We start from the raw sequence: 27120 nt of genomic DNA on the forward strand, positions 1-27120 counted from the left end.
TTCCTCTTTAACTTAGTGAGTATTAATAACCACAAAGATAAGATCACTATGACATTAATCATCGCACTGACACCCCTTCAGTGCTGCACAGCTTGCACCGCCGCCAGGGCCGTCCACATAGATGACACATCAACATTGGTGGCAACAGCTTGCACGTTTATCTGTGAATTGTCACAGCTCTGAACAGGGGGGGCGGCTTTCCTGCTAAGACAGTGTGAGCCCCCAGTGTGACCCGCAGCCTCTAACGCGCACTGCTGCTGTCAACGGAAAAATGGACAGTTTGGTGACAGATGTCATCGTGAGCCTCTCAGCAGGACAGGAATGGAAACTCTGGGAAGAGATTGCTCTGCATGATTTCACAGCCTATTTCCTCCCAAGTGCTCTTGTTTTACTGGGAATCCTGTGCGGGTATCACTGTATGCCTCGGGTCTAAACATGATAACCAACTATCCGGCGCAGCTGTATATACTTACAAGGAATAAGTACTCATATTCAGCCGGGGGAGCTGATATGCTGCTCAAGTTTTACACTTTATCAAAACGATCTTTCCGTTGTAGTTTGTAGCCAGCTATCAATGTACAAAAATTGTTGGGAAGCTCAGACTGCTTTTCTTTTGTGACTACATCTCAGAGCTTGTTTACAGGTATACAGGTATTCTCCAATGACCTTCGCCTAACTGCCCTGCACATTTCCAACTCCCGTGCGTGCCTGCAGGATTTCTCAAGAGCCGCCCCACCTTCTGGAACTCCCTTTCACCACCCATCAGACGTGCCCCTTCTTTAAACACATTCAAGCGAGCCCTCAAAACTCACTTCTTCAAGATGGCCTAGCCGCACCACCACCACCACACAGTAACTCTATACTGAATACTTATTCTAGAGCCCTACCTAGTGTGTCCATATCCCCTGCCCTTAGATTGTAAGCCTTTAACAGGGTCCTAGAACGAACAAGGAGGAGGAGCACTCCAATAGTGCATTGACCTTTTAATTCAATTAAAAACACATACAAATTGCACTTACAATGAAATGAAGTGTGCACGTATCTGTGGCTGCCTGTCAGTCCTCTGGATGTACTTGCACCTAGCCAGGGTTGCAAATGTGTGGTAGGTGTGGTGTGGGGGAATCGATCCTAAGCTTGACCTCTGAATGTGTCACTCATCAATGCATTTCAGTTGCTTCACCTGATGAGCGTGCGGAGAGAGAGAGAGAGAGAGCAAACAAAAGCTCTCATCAGCCTGGGGGGGTCATAGGATACTGTGCTTCAAAGAGTTTAGAGAAGTCACAGATGCTATCTTCACATGTTCCCCTGGATAAAAAATGGGCATCTAGAAGGGGAGGGGGGGGGGGCATGGCAGCTCCTATATCTTTTGCAAACCAGGGGGAAAAGTGGTGTTGGTTCCTTTAAAAGTGCATTGAGCACCGATCACACTGCGCTTTTTACAATGAACCTCACGTTAATGCATGTCGGGAGATGGATGCCGTACCTAAATGTGAGTACTTCTGCCGTAGGGGAGATGCACAGACTACAGCTGCCAACATGCATTGCAGCATCCAAAGGTGGAAACTTTGAACTGCGTCCGCTGCAGACTTGGCACATTCCACCTGGCGATAAGCAGTGGTATCCCCCTTACCCTCGAAACCCCAACGTCATACTGCATTACCAACCTACCTCCTCCTCTCATTGTAAAGAAAAAGTGTGAGGGGTACTCAGGGGTACTCAGTGCCCTTTAATGATTTAATCTGAATCCCACTGATCCTAGTGACAGGAACTGAGATACAGAAATAAAAATTTAAAGGGGAGTTCTAACTGTAGGCAAATGTCGTCTTTTTTTATGATTACACAAAGGGCACTCAGCTCAGCAACTTGTAAGAAGGCATTACTTTGGCATCACACAGGGATAATAAAAAGAACTCCACACTCCTGTGTGACTATATAAATAGACGGAGGAATGGTTGGAGGAACGGTGGAAACATAGGCACCACACACCATACTTTCTGATCCTGTCCAATCATTCAATCCTTTTGGGACGAAGTTCTTTCTTTTGTCAAAACACATACAGGCATTTCGGTTCCTAAAGACCCTGGATCTGTCTGTTGGCTCTTTCAATGCCCAAGCTGAAAGCCCCATCTCAGAGGCTACAGAACCGTTGCCCTACGGCAGCTCGTTGCCTTATCTCTAAACATTGGAGAGATGTAAACCCTCCCACAAGGGGCGGATCTTCATACTAGGGTCAGATATGTCTACAAAATTGAGAGTTTGACAACTAAACTCAAAGATATGGGAAGGTATTTCCCTGTGAAAACTGTTGGCTTACTACACAAGTCACCACTTGAGTAATAAGTAGTGTTGGGCGAACAGTGTTCGCCACTGTTCGGGTTCTGCAGAACATCACCCTGTTAGGGTGATGTTCGGGTTCGGCCGAACACCTGATGGTGTTCGGCCAAACTGTTCGGCCATATGGCCGAACTAAGAGTGCATGGCCGAACGTTACCCGAACGTTCGGCTAGCGCTGTGATTGGCCGAACGGGTCATGTGTAGTGTTGGGCGAACATCTAGATGTTCGGGTTCGGGCCGAACATGGCCGAACTCCGAACATAATGGAAGTCAATGGGGACCCGAACTTTCGTGCTTTGTAAAGCCTCCTTACATGCTACATACCCCAAATTTACAGGGTATGTGCACCTTGGGAGTGGGTACAAGAGGAAAAAAATTTTTAGCAAAAAGAGCTTATAGTTTTTGAGAAAATCGATTTTAAAGTTTCAAAGGGAAAACTGTCTTTTAAATGCGGGAAATGTCTGTTTTCTTTGCACAGGTAACATGCTTTTTGTCGGCATGCAGTCATAAATGTAATACATATAAGAGGTTCCAGGAAAAGGGACCGGTAACGCTAACCCAGCAGCAGCACACGTGATGGAACAGGAGGAGGGTGGCGCAGGTGGAGAAGGCCACGCTTTGAGACACAACAACCCAGGCCTTGCATGAGGACAAGAAGCGTGCGGATAGCAATTTGCATTTTGTCGCCATGCAGTCATAAATGTAATACAGATGAGAGGTTCAATAAACAGGGACCGGAAACGCTAACCCATCACAGATGTTCATTGTTCATGTTACTTGGTTGGGGTCCGGGAGTGTTGCGTAGTCGTTTCCAATCCAGGATTGATTCATTTTAATTTGAGTCAGACGGTCTGCATTTTCTGTGGAGAGGCGGATACGCCGCCGATCTGTGACGATGCCTCCGGCAGCACTGAAACAGCGTTCCGACATAACGCTGGCTGCCGGGCAAGCCAGCACCTCTATTGCGTACATTGCCAGTTTGTGCCAGGTGTCTAGCTTCGATACCCAATAGTTGAAGGGTGCAGATGGATTGTTCAACACAGCTACGCCATCTGACATGTAGTCCTTGACCATCTTCTCCAGGCGATCGGTGTTGGAGGTGGATCTGCACGCTTGCTGTTCTGTGTGCTGCTGCATGGGTGTCAGAAAATGTTCCCACTCCAAGGACACTGCCGATACCATTCCCTTTTGGGCACTAGCTGCGGCTTGTGTTGTTTGCTGCCCTCCTGGTCGTCCTGGGTTTGCGGAAGTCAGTCTGTCGGCGTACAACTGGCTAGAGGAGGGGGAGGATGTCAATCTCCTCTCTAAAGTCTCCACAAGGGCCTGCTGGTATTCTTCCATTTTGACCTGTCTGGCTCTTTCTTCAAGCAGTTTTGGAACATTGTGTTTGTACCATGGATCCAGAAGGGTATAAACCCAGTAATTGGTGTTGTCCAGAATGTGCACAATGCGTGGGTCGCGTTCAATGCAGTCCTAGGCCGAAGAGGTCATAGCCTAGGGTCACAAAACCTGTTTATTGGGCAATTTCAATGGTGGCGAGTCTGACGTACATAAATCGCAGCAATGGCCGTTAGCAACTACTGAATCTCACGAAATGTCTCATGCAGGTAGAAGACATATTGTTAGACTTGGATTCCAAAGATGGGGTCCCTACATCTCTGCAAACCAGAGTTACAGGGGTCCAAAATTGGTAAAATCCCCCATAGGATTTCATTGCCTCCCTATTTCACTTTCCAAAATCTCACATCTTTTCAAAGGGCAATGGCTCAGCAGTACCAAATTTTCTAGCATTGTAGGGACCCTTAGGGGGAACATGACTGGTGAGTTTCGGGCCCCTAGGCCGAAGAGGTCATAGCCTAGGGTCACAAAAACCTGTTTATTTGGGCTATTTCAATGGTAGTGATGGTGGCGTACATAAATCGCAGCAATGGCCGTTAGCAAAGTCTGAATCTCACGAAATGTCTCATGCAGGTAGAAGACATATTGTTAGACTTGGATTCCAAAGATGGGGTCCCTACATCTCTGCAAACCAGAGTTACAGGGGTCCAAAATTGGTAAAATCCCCCATAGGATTTCATTGGCTCCCTATTTCACTTTCCAAAATCTCACATCTTTTCAAAGGGCAATGGCTCAGCAGTACCAAATTTTCTAGCATTGTAGGGACCCTTAGGGGGAACATGACTGGTGAGTTTCGGGCCCCTAGGCCAAAGAGGTCATAGCCTAGGGTCACAAAAACCTGTTTATTTGGGCTATTTCAATGGTAGTGATGGTGACGTACATAAATCGCAGCAATGGCCGTTAGCAAAGTCTGAATCTCACGAAATGTCTCATGCAGGTAGAAGACATATTGTTAGACTTGGATTCCAAAGATGGGGTCCCTACATCTCTGCAAACCAGAGTTACAGGGGTCCAAAATTGGTAAAATCCCCCATAGGATTTCATTGGCTCCCTATTTCACTTTCCAAAATCTCACATCTTTTCAAAGGGCAATGGCTCAGCAGTACCAAATTTTCTAGCATTGTAGGGACCCTTAGGGGGAACATGACTGGTGAGTTTCGGGCCCCTAGGCCGAAGAGGTCATAGCCTAGGGTCACAAAAACCTGTTTATTTGGGCTATTTCAATGGTAGTGATGGTGGCGTACATAAATCGCAGCAATGGCCGTTAGCAAAGTCTGAATCTCACGAAATGTCTCATGCAGGTAGAAGACATATTGTTAGACTTGGATTCCAAAGATGGGGTCCCTACATCTCTGCAAACCAGAGTTACAGGGGTCCAAAATTGGTAAAATCCCCCATAGGATTTCATTGGCTCCCTATTTCACTTTCCAAAATCTCACATCTTTTCAAAGGGCAATGGCTCAGCAGTACCAAATTTTCTAGCATTGTAGGGACCCTTAGGGGGAACATGACTGGTGAGTTTCGGGCCCCTAGGCTGAAGAGGTCATAGCCTAGGGTCACAAAAACCTGTTTATTTTGGCTATTTCAATGGTAGTGATGGTGGCGTACATAAATCGCAGCAATGGCCGTTAGCAAAGTCTGAATCTCACGAAATGTCTCATGCAGGTAGAAGACATATTGTTAGACTTGGATTCCAAAGATGGGGTTCCTACATCTCTGCAAACCAGAGTTACAGGGGTCCAAAATTGGTAAAATCCCCCATAGGATTTCATTGGCTCCCTATTTCACTTTCCAAAATCTCACATCTTTTCAAAGGGCAATGGCTCAGCAGTACCAAATTTTCTAGCATTGTAGGGACCCTTAGGGGGATCATGACTGGTGAGTTTTGCCACTGCTGAGCCATTGCCCTTTGAAATGGTGTGAGATTTTGGAACGGTAAATAGGAGGCCCAATGAAAGCCTATGGGGGATTTTACCAATTTTGGACCCCTGTAACTCTGGTTTGCAGAGATGTAGGGACCCCATCTTTGGAATCCAAGTCTAACAATATGTCTTCTACCTGCATGAGACATTTTGTGAGATTCAGACTTTGCTAACGGCCATTGCTGCGATTTATGTACGCCACCATCACTACCATTGAAATAGCCCAAATAAACAGGTTTTTGTGACCCTATGCTATGACCTCTTCGGCCTAGGGGCCCGAAACTCACCAGTCATGTTCCCCCTAAGGGTCCCTACAATGCTAGAAAATTTGGTACTGCTGAGCCATTGCCCTTTGAAAAGATGTGAGATTTTGGAAAGTGAAATAGGGAGCCAATGAAATCCTATGGGGGATTTTACCAATTTTGGACCCCTGTAACTCTGGTTTGCAGAGATGTAGGGAACCCATCTTTGGAATCCAAGTCTAACAATATGTCTTCTACCTGCATGAGACATTTCGTGAGATTCAGACTTTGCTAACGGCCATTGCTGCGATTTATGTACGTCACCATCACTACCATTGAAATAGCCCAAATAAACAGGTTTTTGTGACCCTAGGCTATGACTTCTTTGGCCTAGGGGCCCGAAACTCACCAGTCATGTTCCCCCTAAGGGTCCCTACAATGCTAGAAAATTTGCCACTGCTGAGTAATTGCCCTTTGAAAAGATGTGAGATTTTGGAACTGTAAATAGGAGGCCCAATGAAAGCCTATGCGGGATTTTACCAAATTTGGACCCCTGTAACTCTGGTTTGCAGAGATGTAGGGAACCCATCTTTGGAGCCCAAGTCTAACAATATGTCTTCTACCTGCATGAGACATTTCGTGAGATTCAGACGTTGCTAACGGCCATTGCTGCGATTTATGTACGTCAGACTCGCCACCATTGAAATTGCCCAATAAACAGGTTTTGTGACCCTAGGCTATGACCTCTTCGGCCTAGGACTGCATTGAACGCGACCCACGCATTGTGGGCATTCTGGACAACACCAATTACTGGGTTTATACCCTTCTGGATCCACGGTACAAACACAATGTTCCAAAACTGCTTGAAGAAAGAGCCAGACAGGTCAAAATGGAAGAATACCAGCAGGCCCTTGTGGAGACTTTAGAGAGGAGATTGACATCCTCCCCCTCCTCTAGCCAGTTGTACGCCGACAGACTGACTTCCGCAAACCCAGGACGACCAGGAGGGCAGCAAACAACACAAGCCGCAGCTAGTGCCCAAAAGGGAATGGTATCGGCAGTGTCCTTGGAGTGGGAAAATTTTCTGACACCCATGCAGCAGCACACAGAACAGCAAGCGTGCAGATCCACCTCCAACACCGATCGCCTGGAGAAGATGGTCAAGGACTACATGTCAGATGGCGTAGCTGTGTTGAACAATCCATCTGCACCCTTCAACTATTGGGTATCGAAGCTAGACACCTGGCACAAACTGGCAATGTACGCAATAGAGGTGCTGGCTTGCCCGGCAGCCAGCGTTATGTCGGAACGCTGTTTCAGTGCTGCCGGAGGCATCGTCACAGATCGGCGGCGTATCCGCCTCTCCACAGAAAATGCAGACCGTCTGACTCAAATTAAAATGAATCAATCCTGGATTGGAAACGACTACGCAACACTCCCGGACCCCAACCAAGTAACATGAACAATGAACATCTGTGATGGGTTAGCGTTTCCGGTCCCTGTTTATTGAACCTCTCATCTGTATTACATTTATGACTGCATGGCGACAAAATGCAAATTGCTATCCGCACGCTTCTTGTCCTCATGCAAGGCCTGGGTTGTTGTGTCTCAAAGCGTGGCCTTCTCCTCCTGCGCCACCCTCCTCCTGTTCCATCACGTGTGCTGCTGCTGGGTTAGCGTTACCGGTCCCTTTTCCTGGAACCTCTTATATGTATTACATTTATGACTGCATGCCGACAAAAAGCATGTTACCTGTGCAAAGAAAACAGACATTTCCCGCATTTAAAAGACAGTTTTCCCTTTGAAACTTTAAAATCGATTTTCTCAAAAACTATAAGCTCTTTTTGCTAATTTTTTTTTCCTCTTGTACCCACTCCCAAGGTGCACATACCCTGTAAATTTGGGGTATGTAGCATGTAAGGAGGCTTTACAAAGCACAAAAGTTCGGGTCCCCATTGACTTCCATTATGTTCGGAGTTCGGGTCGAACACCCGAACATCGCGGCCATGTTCGGCCTGTTCGGCCCGAACCCGAACATCTAGATGTTCGCCCAACACTAGTAATAAGCTCTACTAATGTCTGGCAAGTTCTTTATCTTCTTTTCCTTCTTTCCTTTCCCTCTTCTCTCCTCCTTACTTTGTATACTATATTTAGGTTATGATTAACTTCAGGTTATTCCTAAATAATTATCATACAGGTACACATTGAAAAGATATTTGTCCTCTATGTAGTGTACTGCTATTTGGAGTATATATGGTGTGCAGCGTGCTGCACACAAAGTATTCACGTTGTACACTCTTTAGACCTTCTTATAAAACAATCAAAACTTTAATACAAAAAAATCCTACAAGGTGGAACAAGTAAGAAGTAGAAAACTACAGAGTAGCGTAATAGATGAGCACATAACACTCAGTATACACATCAACAAAATACACAGTGCCTCCTTGTGGCCTTTTAGCAAGCACTCTGTTTAAGCATAAAAGCTGTTGCAATATCCCACACTAGCATTTTTATGGACATAGCAATGCAGTGTCATAAATCACACTGAGTGTCAGGAATCCTGCAATGGACCGGCAACAGGCTCACATCAGAGACATACAGTATACAGTGGGATGCGAAAGTTTGGGCAACCTTGTTAATCGTCATGATTTTCCTGTATAAATCGTTGGTTGTTAGGATACAAAAATGTCAGTTAAATATATCATATAGGAGGCACACACAGTGATATTTGAGAAGTGAAATGAAGTTTATTGGATTTACAGAAAGTGCACAATAATTGTTTAAATAAAGTTAGTGACCCCTGACCTACATACACAAGTGAATCCAATTATGAGAAAGAGTATTTAAGGGGGTCAATTGTAAGTTTCCCTCCTCTTTAAATGTTCTCTGAAGAGTAGCAACTTGGGGGGTCTCAAAACAACTCTCAAATGAACTGAAGACATAGATTGTTCACCATCATGGTTTGGGAAAAGGATACAGAAAGCTGTCTCAGAGATTTCACCTGTCTGTTTCCACAGTTAGGAACATATTGAGGAAATGGAAGACCACAGGCTCAGTTCAAGTTAAGGCTCAAAGTGACAGACCAAGAAAAATCTTGAATAAACAGAAGGGACGAATGGTGATAACAGTCAGAGTCAACCCACAGACCAGCACAAAAGACCTACAACATAATCTTGCTGCATAATCTTGCTTGCTGCATGATCTTGCTTGCTTGCTGAATATGGTGGTGGTCACTGTGCATTGTTCAACCATTTGGTGCACTTTACACAAGGAGATGCTGTATGTAGAGGAAGCCTTTTCTCCGCCCACAGCACAAAAAGAGCCGCTTGAGGTATGCTATAGCACAGTTGGACAAGCCAGCTTCATTTTGGAATAAGGTGCTGTGGACTGATGAAACTAAAATTGAGTTATTTGGGCATAACAAGGGGCGTTATGCATGGAGGAAAAACAACACAGCATTTCAAGAAAAACACCTGCTACCTACAGTAAAATATGGTGGTGGTTCCATCATGCAGTGGGGCTGTGTGGCCAGTGCAGGGACCAAGAATCTTTTCAAAGTTGAGGTACACATGGATTCTACTCAGTATCAGCAGATTCTGGAGACCAATGTCCAGGAATCAGTGACAAAGCTGAAGCTGCGCCGGTGCTGGATAGTCAACAAGACAACGACCCTAAACACTACTCAAAATCCACTAAGGCATTCATGCAGAGGAACAAGTACAACGTTCTGGAATGGCCATCTCAGTCCCCAGAACTGAATATAATTGAAAATATGTGGTGTGAGTTAAAGAGAGCTGTCCATGCTCGGAAGCCATCAAACCTTAGTGAACTAGAGATAAAAACAGGGAACACCAAGAGCCCCAATAGTGTAATACGTACTGGATAAGGTGGCAATAAATTCATATTGCTAGATACTCACCGGTCAGGGTCACCAGCAGGTAACCACTCTAAAGGCAGGTGGGGAGATTGTCCTGACCCCACTCAGGATTAAGAAGTCTCTCTCTGTAGACAGGAAAAAAGGGTAGCAACCCTCCACCAAGGGTGGACTCGAAATTGTATATAATGAACAGAGGCGCCAAAAGTATAAAATTAGATTAAATTAGCTTAAAAAACAACTTAATTGGCAAAAATGAAGGAGGAAGTGGTGGTCTTACCTCCCTCAAGCAGACACGACAACGACTGCAATTCAGACAGTCAAACACATTTATTAGAAACTCCCAAAAAATTGCAACGCGTTTCGCAGGCTCAATCCCGCTTCATCAGGCAATACAGGGAGGAGTATCAAGCACAAGGATTCAAGTTAAGCGCCTCTGTCTAGAGATGTTTTGTAAAGAGGAATGGTCCAAAATACCTTCAACCAGAATCCAGACTCTCATTGGAACCTACAGCAAGCGTTTAGAGGCTGTAATTTCTGCAAAAGGAGGATCTACTAAATATTGATTTCATTTCTTTTTGTGGTGCCCAAATTTATGCACCTGCCTAATTTTGTTTAAACAATTATTGCACACTTTCTGTAAATTCAATAAACTTCATTTCATGTCTCAAATATCACTGTGTCTGTCTCCTATGTGATATATTCAACTGACATTTTTTATCGTAACAACCGACGATTTATACAGGAAAATCATGACGATTAACAAGGTTGCCCAAACTTTCGCATCCCACTGTATGTGTTGCCTGCAATTCCTGGCCTGGGTCCTTATTTTTATGAGGGTTTTATACTTATTGCAACAGCATTTTGTAGTCCCTTTAAAGTAGAACTTCAGTGAAAATAATTTAATGAAAAAAGTGCTTTATTTATAAATGATTTAGTCAGTGATTGCCAATTGTAAAATCCTTCCTCTCCCTGATTTACATTCTGACATTTATCACATGGCGACATTTAACTGCTGGCAGGTGATCTCTGTTGAAGGAGAGGCTACTTTTTTGGTAGTTGGAAACAGCTGTTATTTCCCACAGTGTGATGTCAGTACCTAGGTGCTGACATCACACTGTGGGAGGGTTTTCAAAACAATATCAGCCACACAGAGCCCCCTAATGATCTATCTCAGAAGAGGTAAAGATTTCTCATGGGAAAGGAGGTATCAGCTACTGATTGGGATAAAGTTCAACCCTTGGTTTCAGTTCCTCTTTAAGTTGTTTGTATAAAGGTTATTGAATTTTGCCAATTGATGATTTGTGCATGAATATTGTTACCGATTCCATGATTGGTTCTGGTACAATAAGAAGTTAAACACCCATCACTAACGATTTACATGTTATGCAATTTACCAATACCATATTAATATAATATATATATATATATATATATATATATATATATATATATATATAATTTTGTCTCTTTTTTTTTTACAGGAAGCTGTATCACAGGGCAGTATGTGCAATATGTACATTTCACAGCCTTAAAAGTTGAGCACAGAGTCTTAGAGGCAAGGTAAGTAAACTTGCAATATGATAGAGACTTTAAAATGTCTCCAAACTAAAAATAGACAACTTCTGACAACAGGCTGGAAACCCAAGACACAGAGGCCATAAAATAAGTGAAGACGGACAACCTATGTCCAATTCAAGAGGCTCAGACTAATAATTGCAACATAGATTACGTGGAAGTATTCCTGGGATGTGACCATTGGGGCTGATTTACTGTCCTGAGCTGGAGAATGGTGGGCAGTATATATATAATCCAGCAATCTTACATTATCGCCATGTTATCAAGGTTTAAAGGAAAACTCTACTCTTATCATAACATTGGGTACTGTGTAAGATGGGTACTGTGTAAGTCTCTTTTTAATTTAAGCTCAGTCAAAAATGTTCTTCCTACTTCAAATTTAGACCAGCTAAAAATGTCCAAAACCGGTAACTGGAGGCGGCCAAGTACAATAAAATAATTAAAAACCATTTAAGAGTAAAGGTACCTGTTATCCAACCTTCAAGGAGATCATTTACGTATAATTTCAAAAAGAACTTTATTCAGAACAAGGGAAAAAAAGTTTTCCAAGCTCTACCACTCTACAACTGTATTTGGCACTATATTGACCATATGAAGCAGCCTTGAGCTGCTAAACACATTGGCCTTAATTCTGGTAGCTATGTGAGGTAAATATTTTTTTTAGGTAAAATACCTCGTGAGGTATTTTCTCGTTTTAGCAATTCTGAAAGATTTTTCAGCATTTCCGAACATGTGATAAAACGTGCAGTAAATGCATAAAGTGCGATATTTTAGCGGTAAGCATGCAGTAAATAAATAATAGTAGTCTTTGTCTTCCATAAGTTATAATAGTCTTTGGAAGATGTTTTTTTTTTGAGGGGGGAAGGTGTATTTGGTTATGTAGCCATTTATGAAAAGTATATTAATAGGCATCCCCTATAAAAAAAAATTACAGTAAATGTTTGGAGTTTTATTTCTACTGTTCTTTTCTATTACACAGCCTGAATAGGAACGACGCTAAAACAGCAATAGGAACTTCACTAAAAACTGCAAAATGCATACAAATTGACTTTACCACCAGGTACAGGCAAGGTTTTAAACTGATTGGTAAATTATGTGCTAACATGCCCTCTTATTTCCATGAGAATAGCTATTTTCTGTAAAATTAATACAAATTACCTCACCAATCACCTCATAATTTACCGCATCGGGTAAAACATGACTAAAACCTACCAGAATTGCTAAATGTCATTACCTTATGAAGTAAATTACCGTACATGAGGTAGTTTGTTTCAAAAACCCTACCAGAATTATACACGGGTGATTTCCATTAACGGACCACTATCCTATTGTAAAATTGTTTACGTTGTAAAATTTAAAAAGCATGTAAACACATTCAAATAAGAAGTATATTTCTTCCAGAGTAAAATGAGCCATAAATCACTTTTCTCCTACGTTGCCGTCACTTACAGTGGGTAGTAGAAATCTGACAGAACAGACAGGTTTTGGAGTAGCTCATCTCCTCGTTGGGGATTCTCAGGGAGTCTATAGCTTCAAAAGCTCTTAGCGGAGGGCAGTGGCTCTGTCCAACTGCCAAAAAAGTGTGCAGCGAGCAGGGAGGATGGCCAGCATCTTTGTATAAAGCCTTTTCAGGTAGAGTCTTTGTAAAGAATAAAAGCCATGCTGAGAATCTCCCATGAAGAGATGGACTACCCCAAAACCGGTCGGGTCTGTCAGATTTCTATTACCTACAGTAAGTGACAGAAACATAGGAGAAAAGTAATTTTTGGCTCATTTTACTTTGGAAGAAATGCACTTCTTATTAGAATACAATTACATGTATTTTACATTTTACATTTTTTTCGGCATAGTGGTCCTTTAAGGCTAATACCCACAACTTACTTACGTCAGGCATGTGCACAGTGGTCGCCGACCCCTAGCCCGCAAGCAATCTGCCTGGTGGATCAGCTCATCCCCACTACGGCTGATCACCTTGTCTGTGCCAATTCCCTTGCCCACTGTGTGACATCACCCACGCGCCCTCTGTCTTCCCTCTCCCCCCCCCCCCTCGCATAGCAACAGAACGTGTCGGCAGCTATATAGCTGACAGGCGTCTGTACAGGCTGGCCAGCAATGTCGCCCAGGGGAATCGGGTCTCGATCCCTGACAGGCGTCATAAGTCAAGAGGTGCAGTGTTCTCCTCAGAATTGTTTTCCAGCTGGGTGGCATGAAAAAATAGCTGGGTGGTGCGAGATGAAAGAATGCAGGGCTGGCGCTTCTTTGCTTACAGCAGAGGAGGAGGTGAGCAGATAACAACCGGGTGCTCACCAAAACTAGCCGGGTGGAGCTACAGGCTAAAAGAGCTGGACAAGAACACTGAGGTGTGTACTCATCTTTAAGAAAAAAGCTAGTTTGTAAAATCATTCTAATCCAATTATTTATTATCTATTTTAGAGGTGCCAACAAATCTGTCCTGGCTACTTTACTGCATCTTTGTAGGATATGCATTACTTTATCTCTTTTTATATTTACTTTGCTTTACTTGATGACAAGCAGCATGCAGGTACACATTAACAATTAAAGTGGAACTAAACTCTCTGCTTTAAAAGATTGGGCACAGCATGATAACCTTTATGGAAAAAAGAAACGTTTCTTCATGACAATTAATGGAAAGCCTAAAAAAGTTTTATTTTGTTTCAGTTCTGCAGAAGGCACTGAAAGGGTTAAGCCTTGGTGTTTACCATATGGAGAGTTGCCTCCACAGAGCTCTTCTGCAGACAATTCACAGTTGATGCTGATAAGGACTAATTAGAGATGTTACTCTGTGTAAACAAACACAGAACACAGAGATGTGAACAGCTACTGTACTGTGCCACTGTGCTGTGCCAGAGTTTGGCTCTCTTCTAACTATTAGCTACCAGCAGACATAAATCTCTTCTTCAATGAGTTCATAATAATAATTGCAGTATTTGTATAGCGCTTTTCTCCTGTCAGACTCAAAGCGTTTGTAAGGCAGCCACAAGAGCACACTCAGTAGGCAGTAGCAGTGTTATGGAGACTTGCCCAAGAAGCTCTTTACTGAATAGGTGCTGGTTTACTGAACAGGCAGAGCCGAGATTTGAACCCTGGTCTCCTGTGTCAAAGGCATTAACCCAGGGGTCAGGAATCTTTTCCTGACCCCTGGGTTAGGAAGTTAGTAGTGCACTCCACAGCAGTAGTGTGCCTATTTTGAAAAATGTACTTGCGCTGCCACACTAAAGGTGGCCACACACCATACAATTTTTAAAATATATGTTCAATTCAAGAATGGCAATCAAATTTTCTGACTGATTGGTCAGATTTTTTAAATGTTACAATGTACCACACACCTATGTTCAATTTTTCCCCAATTATGATAAAAATGACTGAAAACTCTGAGAAAAATTGCTTAGAAGTAAACCTAAGGAAATTGACAATCTACCACACACCATTCAATTTACATAAAAATTGATCAGAAAAATCCAGCATTCCTGATAAACTTTTATCAATAAAAACAGGAAATCCAATCGGATTTCTTGCTCGAAGAAAAAAAAAAAAAAAAAAGCTTTACATTTTTGGGTTTATCCGATCTTTTTTATCAAATTGACGTAAAATCTGATCATTTTATTTTATAGTGTGTGGCCAACTTAAGCTGTGTTGCTTGAGCAGGGCAGCTTAGTGAATCAACCCCTACTGATTTGTCTGTGAGCCAGATGTAGCCATCAAAAGAGCCACATCTGGCTCCCAAGCTATAGGTCCCCTACCCCTGCATCAACCAGTACACTATTCATCCACCGTTGTAAGGATTGTAAGGGTACCAACAAATGTGTCCACATCTTTATAGGTTTGCAAATGTAGAAAAAAGCTTTACATAGAAAACACATTTATAACATACAATATCCGATTTCTTCTTTGTAAAGGCACTAACTACTGTACCCAGTCATAGTTCTCAGTACCATATCTGGAGTTCCCACCGCCATGAGTATATTATTAAGAGGTAACAAAGTATAAGGAGGGTAACCAAAGGACTTATTTTAAATTAAGGTGACAAAAATATTGTGGATAGTTGTATTTTATTATAGAACTTGTAGGAATCTGTGAGGTTCTTGCAATGTAAAACCATCATTGATTTAGAACTAATGTTTCAGCAGAAGACTATATGCCGAGTTCTCCCTTAAAGCGGAATATAACCCTGCATTTCAACTTTGCTCTAAAATATTATTTACAGCATATTATATGCAAAAAGCATTATTTTTTTTACTAGACCAGCATTGGAAGGGTTAAACACAGAGGATTAAAGTTCAGTGGAAAGATATGCAGAAGTTCAGATAGATACATTCTATTTAGTTGAATGTATCTATTGATAAATGTTACACACTCTTTGGCTGTCTTCCAAGCTCCTTCTCAGTGAGAGAGAGTGAGTCACATTCAACACTTAGATACATTTATGTAAACAAAATGTATCTATTTCAGCTTCGGATGCGTCTGCAGAAATCTCCAGGAACTTTAAAGCCCTGTGTAACCCTTCCAATGCTGGTCTAGTAAAAAAAAAATGCTGGTTGCATATAATATACTGTAAATAATGTTTTAGAGCAAAGTTGAAATGCAGGGTTATATTCCGCTTTAAGACATGGATTCTAGTGAGACATCTTGCTTGGTAGAGAGGAAGGTTAGCTAGTTTCTAATCTAACAAGTTGGGCAGTCCGGAAGGCACCAGAGCACATTCAAAGCAATAACAGTTCCCCAGAAATCAGGGAACAGGTCTCCAATCATGGTCTGAGATTAAGGCCCTGCACAGTGGATGGTATGTCAATCATACAAGCTAATAGAAAGCTCATAATGTGATTGACACCTGTCATCCCACCGACAGTGGGATGTGTCTAATTAACACTTGTTGAAGAGAATCTGTACTGTTCGATTTGTACAATAAAAAACATACCAAACGAGTTACTGTGATCTCCTGGTTCCCTCTTTGCTATTTCCGCCGCTCCCCGACGCGATCCTGGCTTTTAATCGCCAGTTTTAGGCAGTGTTTACAAACAAAAGACATGGCCGCTAACCAGGAAGTGATGTTTGTGTGTGTGTGTGTATATATATATATATATATATATGTGTGTGTATGTGTGTGTGTGAATTATCTGCACTCCAGTCTGGGATTCTTACAGTTTCTTAGCATGTGACAGGCAGCTCCCTCCTCCCTCAGCCTCACAAACTGCATCACAGAGGAGCTGAAACTGAGAGTAGAGACGCTGTATGTGAGTAATAAACAAAGCACACAGACCCTTGAGGGGGCGTGCATAACTTGTATTCATTACAACAGAGGCAGCCCATTTCTCCCTTGGGTTGATAAAGCTTGACAAAGAAAAAAAGATTAAATATTTTACAGAGACAGTGCAACTAGAAAAGGCTGCAGTAATACAGACCACATTAGAACAGGACTAGGAACTTATAGGCTAGAATAAATAAAGCTGGAAAATTTGTTACAGAGTCTCTTTAAGCTAGAGAGTTTTCTATATACTGTATATAGAATGTATCCATAGTTTTATGGTTTACTTTTGCTTACATATAGCCTAGTTTAGCTTACTTCTGTCTAGAGCTTAGTTGTTTAGGACTTACTTTAGTTTAGCTTGCTTATGTTTATTGATCAAACACAGAACATTTATATCACACTTTTCTCCTGGCAGCCTCAAAGCACCAGAGCTGCAGCCATTAGGACACGCTCTATAGGCAGTAGCAGTGTTAGGGAGACTTGTCCAAGGTCTCCTACTGAATAGGTGCTGGCTTACTGTACAGGCAGAACTGAGATTCAAACCCAGGTTGCCTGTGTCAGAGGCAGAGCCCTTAACCATTACACTATCCAGCCACTGCTAATTGATGCTTCCGTTACTTCAAGATATGCAATCATATTCCTATTTCCTGATTTGCTGTAACTAAGATGACTGTGGAATGAACACCTTGTATCACTGATTTAATGCCAAATAAATTCCCTCACTGCTTCGAAAAATCTTTGTAATAAACAAAAGATTTATTAATAGCACAGGCAACGCGTTTCGCGGCTCCAAGCCCGCTTCCTCAGGCCAATACAAGTGCCAAGCTAAATGGAATATTTAGCCAAGGGAGGCTTGCAGGGAGGCAGGGGAGTGGCAGGGGGCACGGCCGGGGAGAGAGCTGCCCAATGGCAGCTTTGGAAGGTCTGCAGGAAAGCCCGAGTGGGCGTTTAAGCAGGGAATACCTCTCTCCTCCCTTACCCTCCAGAATAGCGACAATCATTGTCATTAATTTTGAGGGGTTATATCGCTGCGGTGGAGGGGGGCAGACATCGGCGTGGGGGGTCACAGAGGCATGTCCTGCAGCAGGGAACATGCCTCTGTGTCTGATCTGCCCCGACACACCGCTTTGGGTACACTTTAAGGCATCTAAACCTTATGTGGGTACTGTGAGGTTCCACTATAAAGTGAAGGCAATTAATTTAGTGTCTCTCACTCTCTCTTTATATATATATATATATATATATATATATAGTGGAGGAAATAATTATTTGACCCCTCACTGATTTTGTAAGTTTGTCCAATGACAAAGAAATGAAAAGTCTCAGAACAGTATCATTTCAATGGTAGGTTTATTTTAACAGTGGCAGATAGCACATCAAAAGGAAAATCGAAAAAATAACCTTAAATAAAAGATAGCAACTGATTTGCATTTCATTGAGTGAAATAAGTTTTTGAACCCCTACCAACCATTAAGAGTTCTGGCTCCCACAGAGTGGTTAGACACTTCTACTCAATTAGTCACCCTTATTAAGGACACCTGTCTTAACTAGTCACCTGTATAAAAGACACCTGTCCACAGAATCAATCAATCAAGCAGACTCCAAACTCTCCAATATGGGAAAGACCAAAGAGCTGTCCAAGGATGTCAGAGACAAAATTGTAGACCTGCACAAGGCTGGAATGGGCTACAAAACCATTAGCAAGAAGCTGGGAGAGAAGGTGACAACTGTTGGTGCGATTGTTCAAAAATGGAAGGAGCACAAAATGACCATCAATCGACCTCGCTCTGGGGCTCCACGCAAGATCTCACCTCGTGGGGTGTCAATGGTTCTGAGAAAGGTGAAAAAGCATCCTAGAACTACACGGGAGGAGTTAGTGAATGACCTCAAATTAGCAGGGACCACAGTCACCAAGAAAACCATTGGAAACACATTACACCGCAATGGATTAAAATACTGCAGGGCTCGCAAGGTCCCCCTGCTCAAGAAGGCACATGTGCAGGCCCATCTGAAGTTTGCCAATGAACACCTGAATGATTCAGTGAGTGACTGGGAGAAGGTGCTGTGGTCTGATAAGACCAAAATAGAGCTCTTTGGCATTAACTCAACTCGCTGTGTTTGGAGGAAGAAAAATGCTGCCTATGACCCCCAAAACACCGTCCCCACCGTCAAGCATGGGGGTGGAAACATTTTGCTTTGGGGGTGTTTTTCTGCTAAGGGCACAGGACAACTTAATCGCATTAACGGGAAAATGGACGGAGCCATGTATCGTGAAATCCTGAACGACAACCTCCTTCCCTCTGCCAGGAAACTGAAAATGGATCGTGGATGGGTGTTCCAGCACGACAATGACCCAAAACATACAGCAAAGGCAACAAAGGAGTGGCTCAAGAAGAAGCACATTAAGGTCATGGAGTGGCCTAGTCAGTCTCCGGACCTTAATCCAATAGAAAACCTATGGAGGGAGCTCAAGCTCAGAGTTGCACAGAGACAGCCTCGAAACCTTAGGGATTTAGAGATGATCTGCAAAGAGGAGTGGACCAACATTCCTCCTAAAATGTGTGCAAACTTGGTCATCAATTACAAGAAACGTTTGACCTCTGTGCTTGCAAACAAGGGTTTTTCCACTAAGTATTAAGTCTTTTATTGTTAGAGGGTTCAAAAACTTTTTTCACTCAATGAAATGCAAATCAGTTGCTATCTTTTATTTAAGGTTATTTTTTCGATTTTCCTTTTGATGTGCTATCTGCCACTGTTAAAATAAACCTACCATTGAAATGATACTGTTCTGAGACTTTTCATTTCTTTGTCATTGGACAAACTTACAAAATCAGTGAGGGGTCAAATAATTATTTCCTCCACTGTATATATATATATATATTTACATATATATACAGATCTTAAGGTGGTCCTACATCTAGCTATTTGGCTGTACGATTGACCATTCAGTTCGATAATTTTATAGAATCGTGAGTGAATCTAGTGTGTTCCAGAATTCTCAATCGATGAAAAGTGGCCAATTTCACGTTGAATCGACCAGCTTAGTCGATCGAGCAGGATGCAAGAAATCGGTCGATCGCACAGGAATAGGCTGCAGGTCACATGTCATTCGATCTGCTCTGAATCGATTTTTTGCATTCAGAGCATGGAGACACATCGATCAGATCGATTAGTGAAGGCGAAATCGCATAGGAATCGCTTGTAATGTGTGGGTCACTAGTCGATCGACTTTCGATCAACCATACTGAAGTCGATTCCTTAATAAAGTCGATCGCTTTGTCGATTAACTCAGAATTGCTACATGTATGGCTAGCTTTAGGCTCATAAGAATAATAGGCGCCAGAAAACGTGGCAACTCCATCTCCACACCCTGAGGATTGCCTTCTTTTTACGGGACGCTCAAATTTCACACGTTAGCTGATATTAGTATGGGCATCTATGGCGGCACACAAACTTCTTCGACACCCGATATTGCTCATATTTTGCTGCGGTTAGGTGTTGGTGGGGTGTTTAAGGTTAAGCTTCGGGGGTTGATTTAAAGGATACATCTGCCCCAAAAATCTACTTACCGGGACTTCTTCTAGCCCCTGGCAGCCACTATGTCCCTCGCCACAGCTCCGGTGTCCCAGAATCCCCTCCGTTCCAGATGTCGACCTCGCCAGACACTGCACCTGTGTAAGAGCCACTTGGGGCCACGCTCACGTGGTCTGGAGTGTTCTGCACGTACTTCTGCTCCTGTGCAGAATGCTTCATACCATGTGAGGGCGAACGGTAGTGGCGCTCGCGCAGGCACAGTAGGGCCAACCAGGAGAGGTCGCCATCTGGAACGGATGGATCCCGGGACACCAGAGTTGCAACAAGGGACATATTGGCTGCCAGGGGCCGGAGGAAGCCTCGGGTAAGTAGATGTCAATTTTTTGGGCAGCTCGGATGTATACTTTAAGGTTAAGCATTGGTGGGTGGCTTTGGAGGATTAGGCATAATGGGGGGGGGGGGGTATCGAAATTTCTAATGCAACATTTTGGGAAAAATCATAATTAATTTCATCTGTAATTGTAATCATTGGTAATTTAAATTTTTGCATAATTTTCACGTAATTTTGTGCTGGCTTTAGCAGTTTATAGAAAAGACCCCGTACATGCTATTGCCACCAAAATTGCTACATATGTAAAGCAGGAATAGTGGGTACGAGTAAATAAAATATTTTTTCAAAAAGACCTTGTAGCTTTTTAAAAAATCGATTTTAAAAATGAAAAAAAAAAAGATTTTTAAACAGTAAAAAACATTTTTCTTTGTATTTTTATTGATTTCATCGATTTTTTTCAAAATCTACAAGGTCTTTTTGAAAAATCATTTTTTTGACTGTTACCCACTATTCTCCTTTAACCATTTCAGCCCGCATCAGAGCAATTTTCACCTCCCATTCATTCGCTAATAACTTTATCACTACTGATCACAATTTATTGATCTATATCTTGTTTTTTCCGCCACTAATTAGACTTTCTTTGGGTGGTACAGTTTGCTAAAATTTATTTTTTTATAAATGCATTTTAACAGGATTAATAAGAAACAAAAAGGAAAACATTCATTATTTCTCAGTTTTCAGCCATTATAGCTTTAAAATAATGCACGCTACCATAATTAAAACCTATGTATTTTATTTGCCTGTTTGTCTCGGTTATGACACCATTTAAATTTTGTCCCTATCACAATGTATGGCGCCAATGTTTTATTTGGAAATAAAAGTGCATTTTTTCCATTTTGCGTCCATCACTATTTACAAGCTTATAATTTAAAAAATGTTCGTAGTATACCCCCTTCAAATGCATATTTAAAAAGTTCATACCCTTAGGTAACTTTTTTTTTTTTTTTTTTTTTATTGTAATTTTTTTTTCAATTAAAAATTTATTTGGGTATTATTTTAGTGTGGGAAATAAACAGTTAATTTTTAATGATGTTATATGTGCAAATTGTAATGTAAAAAAATATGTAGATGTAGTTTTACTATTTGGCCACAAGATGGCCACCTTCTGTTTTTTTCCCTCCTTGAGCTTCTTGCTAAGCGGAAGTACAAGGGGGATGCGGAAATTTTTACGTGCAAAAAGACTGAAGCCTCTAGTAAGAGCGCTTCGGTTTTTATGCTGGGGACACGGATCGGTGATCGGGAACCATGTTCTGATCCCAGGGCTACCGGGGGACAACACGGGGGCGCGCCCACGATCGCGCGCGGGAGCGCGCCAAAGCGCGGCACCGCAGCAGAGCAGCCGCCCGGACGTGAACTTCACGTCCGGGCGGCAGAAATGGTTAAATATGTAGCAATTTTGGTGGCAATAGCATGTATGGGGGCTTTGTTATTCACCACTGCCAAAGTCACCATGAAATTACGCGAAAATTCACACAAATATTACAAATTATTATTAACAAATTGTAATTACGCCTAGGTCTAATTGCAAAAATCTACACAAAATTTTGCATATTCATAATACGTTGATTATGATCATCACTAGTGGCTTCACACGCTCCTTGATGACGTCAGAATATACAGCAGATCAGAGGCATATCTATAAAACCCGGGCTTCATAATTAAGTCTTTGGCTTGCCTTAGGCAGACTTGAGCAATAAACTAGTACCCTTGCATATTGCAACGTATATGGAGGCTTGAGAAAGCCTGGTGCGTGACAAGTGACACATGTGGCAGGAGCTTTAGCCACAACACACTGCTAGCCTCACTCCGTCCTTATCCCCCTCTGCAACACTAAGCCAGCTGACGAGCTGTGGTATAGTGGGATAGGTGCGTAGAAGTAAGGGCACACCATGGATTGTGCTTGGTGAGAGGTGTATGGAGTTCTAGTCTTTGAGGAGGTACTTTAGCTGGAAAGGAGCGACATCCGTGGTGACAGGTGCCGCGTCCTGGTGGTGGGTGAGAGCCGCACAGAGGCACATAACCTTAAATTTATATCACTCTAACCGCTGAAGTTGGTTTACTTTTTGAGATCTGAGTAACTGTTTGGCACCCTGGCTAACACCTTTATAGACTGCAGTCCAATTTGAACTATTATATTCATTAAAGTGATTTACTAATGGAAGTATCATTACAGGTTCTACACCGAGCCTATCTGGTTCCTACTAGACTGCACCAGATTTACCCGGAAAGGGATCCTAATTGCTTCCAGGGATGTCTAAACTCTGGAAATATGTTTCATGTATATGGTGGTCGTGGCCAATCTTTGGAAGAAATTACTCAGATTGATCAATAAGATCCTAGATTTACATCTTAATCTTGATCCAGCTATATTCTTATGAGGCCTCCAGCCTAATAAGATAAAATAATAAATATAACTTCTGCTAAACACAAATTGATTCATTTTATAGCCAATGCTTCTAAGACCTATATTGCTTCACAATGGAAATAACCACTGTTACACTATAGGCTAGTGCTTGATTGCATACACGAGATCATGATTAGCGAAAAGATCAAGGCAAACCTGATGGGCATGATAATCTATACTAGGAGGAGAGGAAAAAACATGCTACGGGTGATCTCAAGAAATTGCTCATAATACACTCTATAAAGAATATAGCAAAATTACTTTATTGATTACATAAAAAGATAAAATGTTGTTACAAATTATACTGAGATGGCCATCCCCTCACACAGACAACCACGCCTCACAGCCATCCCACACATTCCTTGCCTAGCTGTGATGATCACAATATGGGGAGAACCAATGGTAGAACTCAAGAGCACCAGTCCCCTGTACTGAAAGATTATGATGCAATGTCTCCCAAACGGTTCAAGGCCTTGCGTTTTTCATACAAATCACAATAGTGCGCTAGGTGGCAAAGGGTCAAGCACAACGGAGTTCAGCCAAGCATAGGTGTTAGTTCAGCAGCGTAAAGCACGTGAAGTCAAGCTGATAAGGTATAACAGTTCCACATAAATACAACCACGTATCTCACCACACCAGGGTACTTTGTTCCATAGTTCCGTGCAGGGTCTACTGTTGACTGCATACACAGATCCTGTATCTGTCACTCCTGGTGTTAAGTCCGGCAATGGTTGTTGTCCCAAGCGGAGGTCACCGTATGGGAACAGTTTCTCACCGCTGTTGATCAGCTAGAGTGGTGATATGGCAATTGCTGGAGATGCAATAGTCCGGCAATTCCGTGTCCAGCATGCTCCGCTATGCCCATCCGCCCGTTGGCTCAATCAATCCGTGTGGTCCGGAGAGGGAGGCAACATGTGGGGAGAGGAGACGTGGAGTCTGCAGATGGGACGCCAGCTCAGTGAAGGCACAGCCCTAACATGTTTCGCTGGCTTCTGGCGTCATCAGAAGGCGTGCCCCTAGCTGTCGCTCATGCGTATTCATACTTTGTTGCGGCCAATCGGACGCAAGGGGTGGCCACGCAAAGGTGGAAGTGACGCCTGCGCTCCACAAGGAGGAACAGAAGTGCGCTCCACCCTATGCGCGCCTACGCCTCCCGGCCTCCGCCGGTCACGCCCCGCCCATCTGAGCAACCGGCCACACACCACACAATCAGCAAACCAATGCATCACATCAAAAAAGGGGTAAGAGAGGTATGAGCCAAATATCTAGCAATAGCAATAGTGTGTCAGTAAATTCAACCATCACACACTAGACTCATCGACACAACAATTGTATCTGAGTCAAAAAAATCCATTATAATGGCTCATATGCTACATGTCTACAGTCGGAGGACTATCGCTGTCCCAGTTTCAAGCTCAGGAGCACTCATGCAGATAATAAAGCAGAAAAGATGTTAAATGGGGATACAGAAACTATATACATATTATAGTTGTAAGAAGTGAGCAAAACCAAATGACTCATTAAGGCCAGGGGCATGACAGGCATTCAGCTCGTATATCCACCGTGTCTCATGTTGTAGTAATAAACGATCGAAATTGCACCCACGTATGGTTCCGTGGACTCGATCGAGCCCCACGAACCGTATTTTGTCACCTGTACATGTTTGACATTGTCTAACATGTCGTGCAATCGGGGTCAAAGACTCCCGATTGCCGATGTTTTGCATATGCTCCGAGATGCGCCTCCATAAAGGTCTTTTGGTTTTGCCGATATAGAAGGCCCCACAGGGGCCAAGTAATAAATATACCACTAATTCAGTTTGACAATTAGTGTAATGTTTGAGCGTGTATAATCTCCCATTTGGGAGGGGGACCGTCCTTCCCACCCTCATGTATCGACAATAGGAACACCCACCACAGGTGTATGTGCCTAAAACGATACAGTGTCATCTCGGGTTTACTCCCCGAAAGTGGTTCTGTACTGACGTATCACAAAGGGATTTGGCCCTTCGAAAAGTCAGGCTCGGGTGTTCCGGAACAAACCGACGCATTACAGGCTCATTCAACAGTAGATACCAATGTTTCTGTAAAATGCCACGTAAAATAGGATATTGAGCGCAATATCTCGTCACAAACCGTAAGTCACCCTCCATTTTAGTCCGCCTCTTAGTTTCACCAGGACTGCGACATAAAAGTCCAGACCGATCATACGTCTTAACCCGATTGAACGCTTTACGGAGTATCCCATCTGGATATCCCCTGTTCAAAAAACGAGTACGTAAAGAATTAGATTGTATTTTAAAATCCTCGTCGGATGAACAATTTCGCTTCAATCTCAAATACTGTCCCGTAGGGATTCCTCTGATGGTATGAAACGGGTGGAAACTCTTAGCGTGCAATAACGCATTCGTTGCAGTTTCCTTTCTAAAAAGATCAGTAGATATATGACCATTCGCCAAGATGGAAATCCGAAAGTCTAAAAATGAGATGGTAGACTCGTCACAGGCCATGGTGAAACGGAGGTTACGCTCATTCACATTCAATCTCTCAACGAACCGGGTCAGATCGTCATGAGTGCCAGCCCATAGAATGAATATGTCATCGATAAACCTGTGCCACGTAAGAACGTGGCACAGGTATATCTCAAGGTCCTCACACGAAAAAACAAAACGCTCCCACTCCCCCAGGTACAGGTTTGCGTATGATGGAGCACACGTGGTGCCCATCGCCGCCCCCTGCACCTGGAGGTAGTGGACCCCATCAAACACGAAAATGTTATTATTGAGCAAAAATCTCAGTAGGGCCAAAAGGAACAGATTGTGTTCCGACTCCTCACGACCTCGTTCTCTCAGAAAGGTGGATACTGCTTTAATCCCACGATCATGTGGGATGCTTGAATAGAGGGCCTCCATGTCCAGGGACACCAAAATAGTGCCAGGTGGTACAACCAACTCATCAAGCACCCTCAACAAATGTGTGGTATCCTTGATGTAAGATGGTAAACTCTGCATATGGGGCTGGAGGGGCCGACATGATGCATCATTTTGAAAAGAAATGGCTCCCGCTCCCCTGGATCTAAAATGTGTCTTCACTAGGGGTTTGTAGTGCACAAACTCAATTGTAAGACAAGGTCAATATCGCTTATTTTTCCATTAACAAATATGATACCCATATTGGGGTTGGGACTGGGGAGGCACCCCATGGCTACTGTCTACTTAATATTATCTCATATTTTCACTTATTTTTATGTATACTACACTACTCTCCGTTTTTTCCCACAGATTAGGCTTTTTGGGGGTGATATTTGTTTTCAGCAATAACTTTACTTTCTATGCATTTTAAAGGGAAAAACAAGGAAAATAATGAAAAAATACACTATTTCTCCAATTCCATCCCCTATAGTTTTAAAATAAACAATGCTACCATACATAAAACCCACACGTTTTATCTGCCTATTTGTCCTAATACACCCTCATGGCATACATATTTAAAAAAACTGAGGCTTTAAAGTAAATATTTATGCATTCTCTTTTTAATTCTGTCACTTTTTTTTTTTTTTTACAAGTGTTTTATTTTGGTACAAAGTATATGAAAATAACAATTTTATTGCTTCTCATTCAGTTTGCAGCTAAAAAAATTCAAATGTCACAGGCCTTAGATCTCAAACACCCCAAATTCTACGATTTTGCTTGTCACAATTAAAATGATACCCTATATACATAATCAAATAGCTTTTTGGCCACGCAATACACACTTAACCATAAGCAGCACCAATTGATTCTTCAAGACGATTTTTTGCACCAAAAGAAATACAGTCATTCTTTCTTAGAAAAGCCCATGGAGTGTCTGAACAGTCAAGAAAAGCCATAAATGTCACCATTCTGAAAACTAGAGACCCAGGCCTACTCAAATATACATATTTTGTATCATTTGTACTTATGCGGTTTTGCTAAAATTGTACCATAACTTTGAAACTGGTACTTTTTTACAGAATTTTATTCTCTCGCTTGTCACGGTTAAAATAATACCCTATGTACACAATCAGATAGCTTTTTGGCCACGCAATACACTATTAACCATGAACAGCACCAACTGATTTTTCAAGGCCATTTTTTGCACCAAAAGTAATACAGTCATTCTTTCTTAGCAAATCCAATGGATTGTCTGAACAGTCAAGA

At 42.5% G+C, this 27120-nt stretch overlaps 1 long non-coding RNA gene across 1 annotated transcript in view; it reads left to right on the plus strand.

Annotated features, from left to right (window-relative positions):
* Window positions 1–27120, plus strand: part of LOC137538465 (uncharacterized) — a 200331-nt gene that overhangs the window by 17387 nt on the left and 155824 nt on the right. Inside the window, exon 2 of the long non-coding RNA XR_011024799.1 lies at window positions 11255–11333. This is a non-coding gene — a long non-coding RNA (uncharacterized lncRNA). The remainder of the gene's footprint in view (window positions 1–11254; window positions 11334–27120) is intronic.

This window comes from Hyperolius riggenbachi, chromosome 11, assembly GCF_040937935.1.
Source record: "Hyperolius riggenbachi isolate aHypRig1 chromosome 11, aHypRig1.pri, whole genome shotgun sequence".
Lineage (NCBI taxonomy): Eukaryota > Metazoa > Chordata > Amphibia > Anura > Hyperoliidae > Hyperolius > Hyperolius riggenbachi.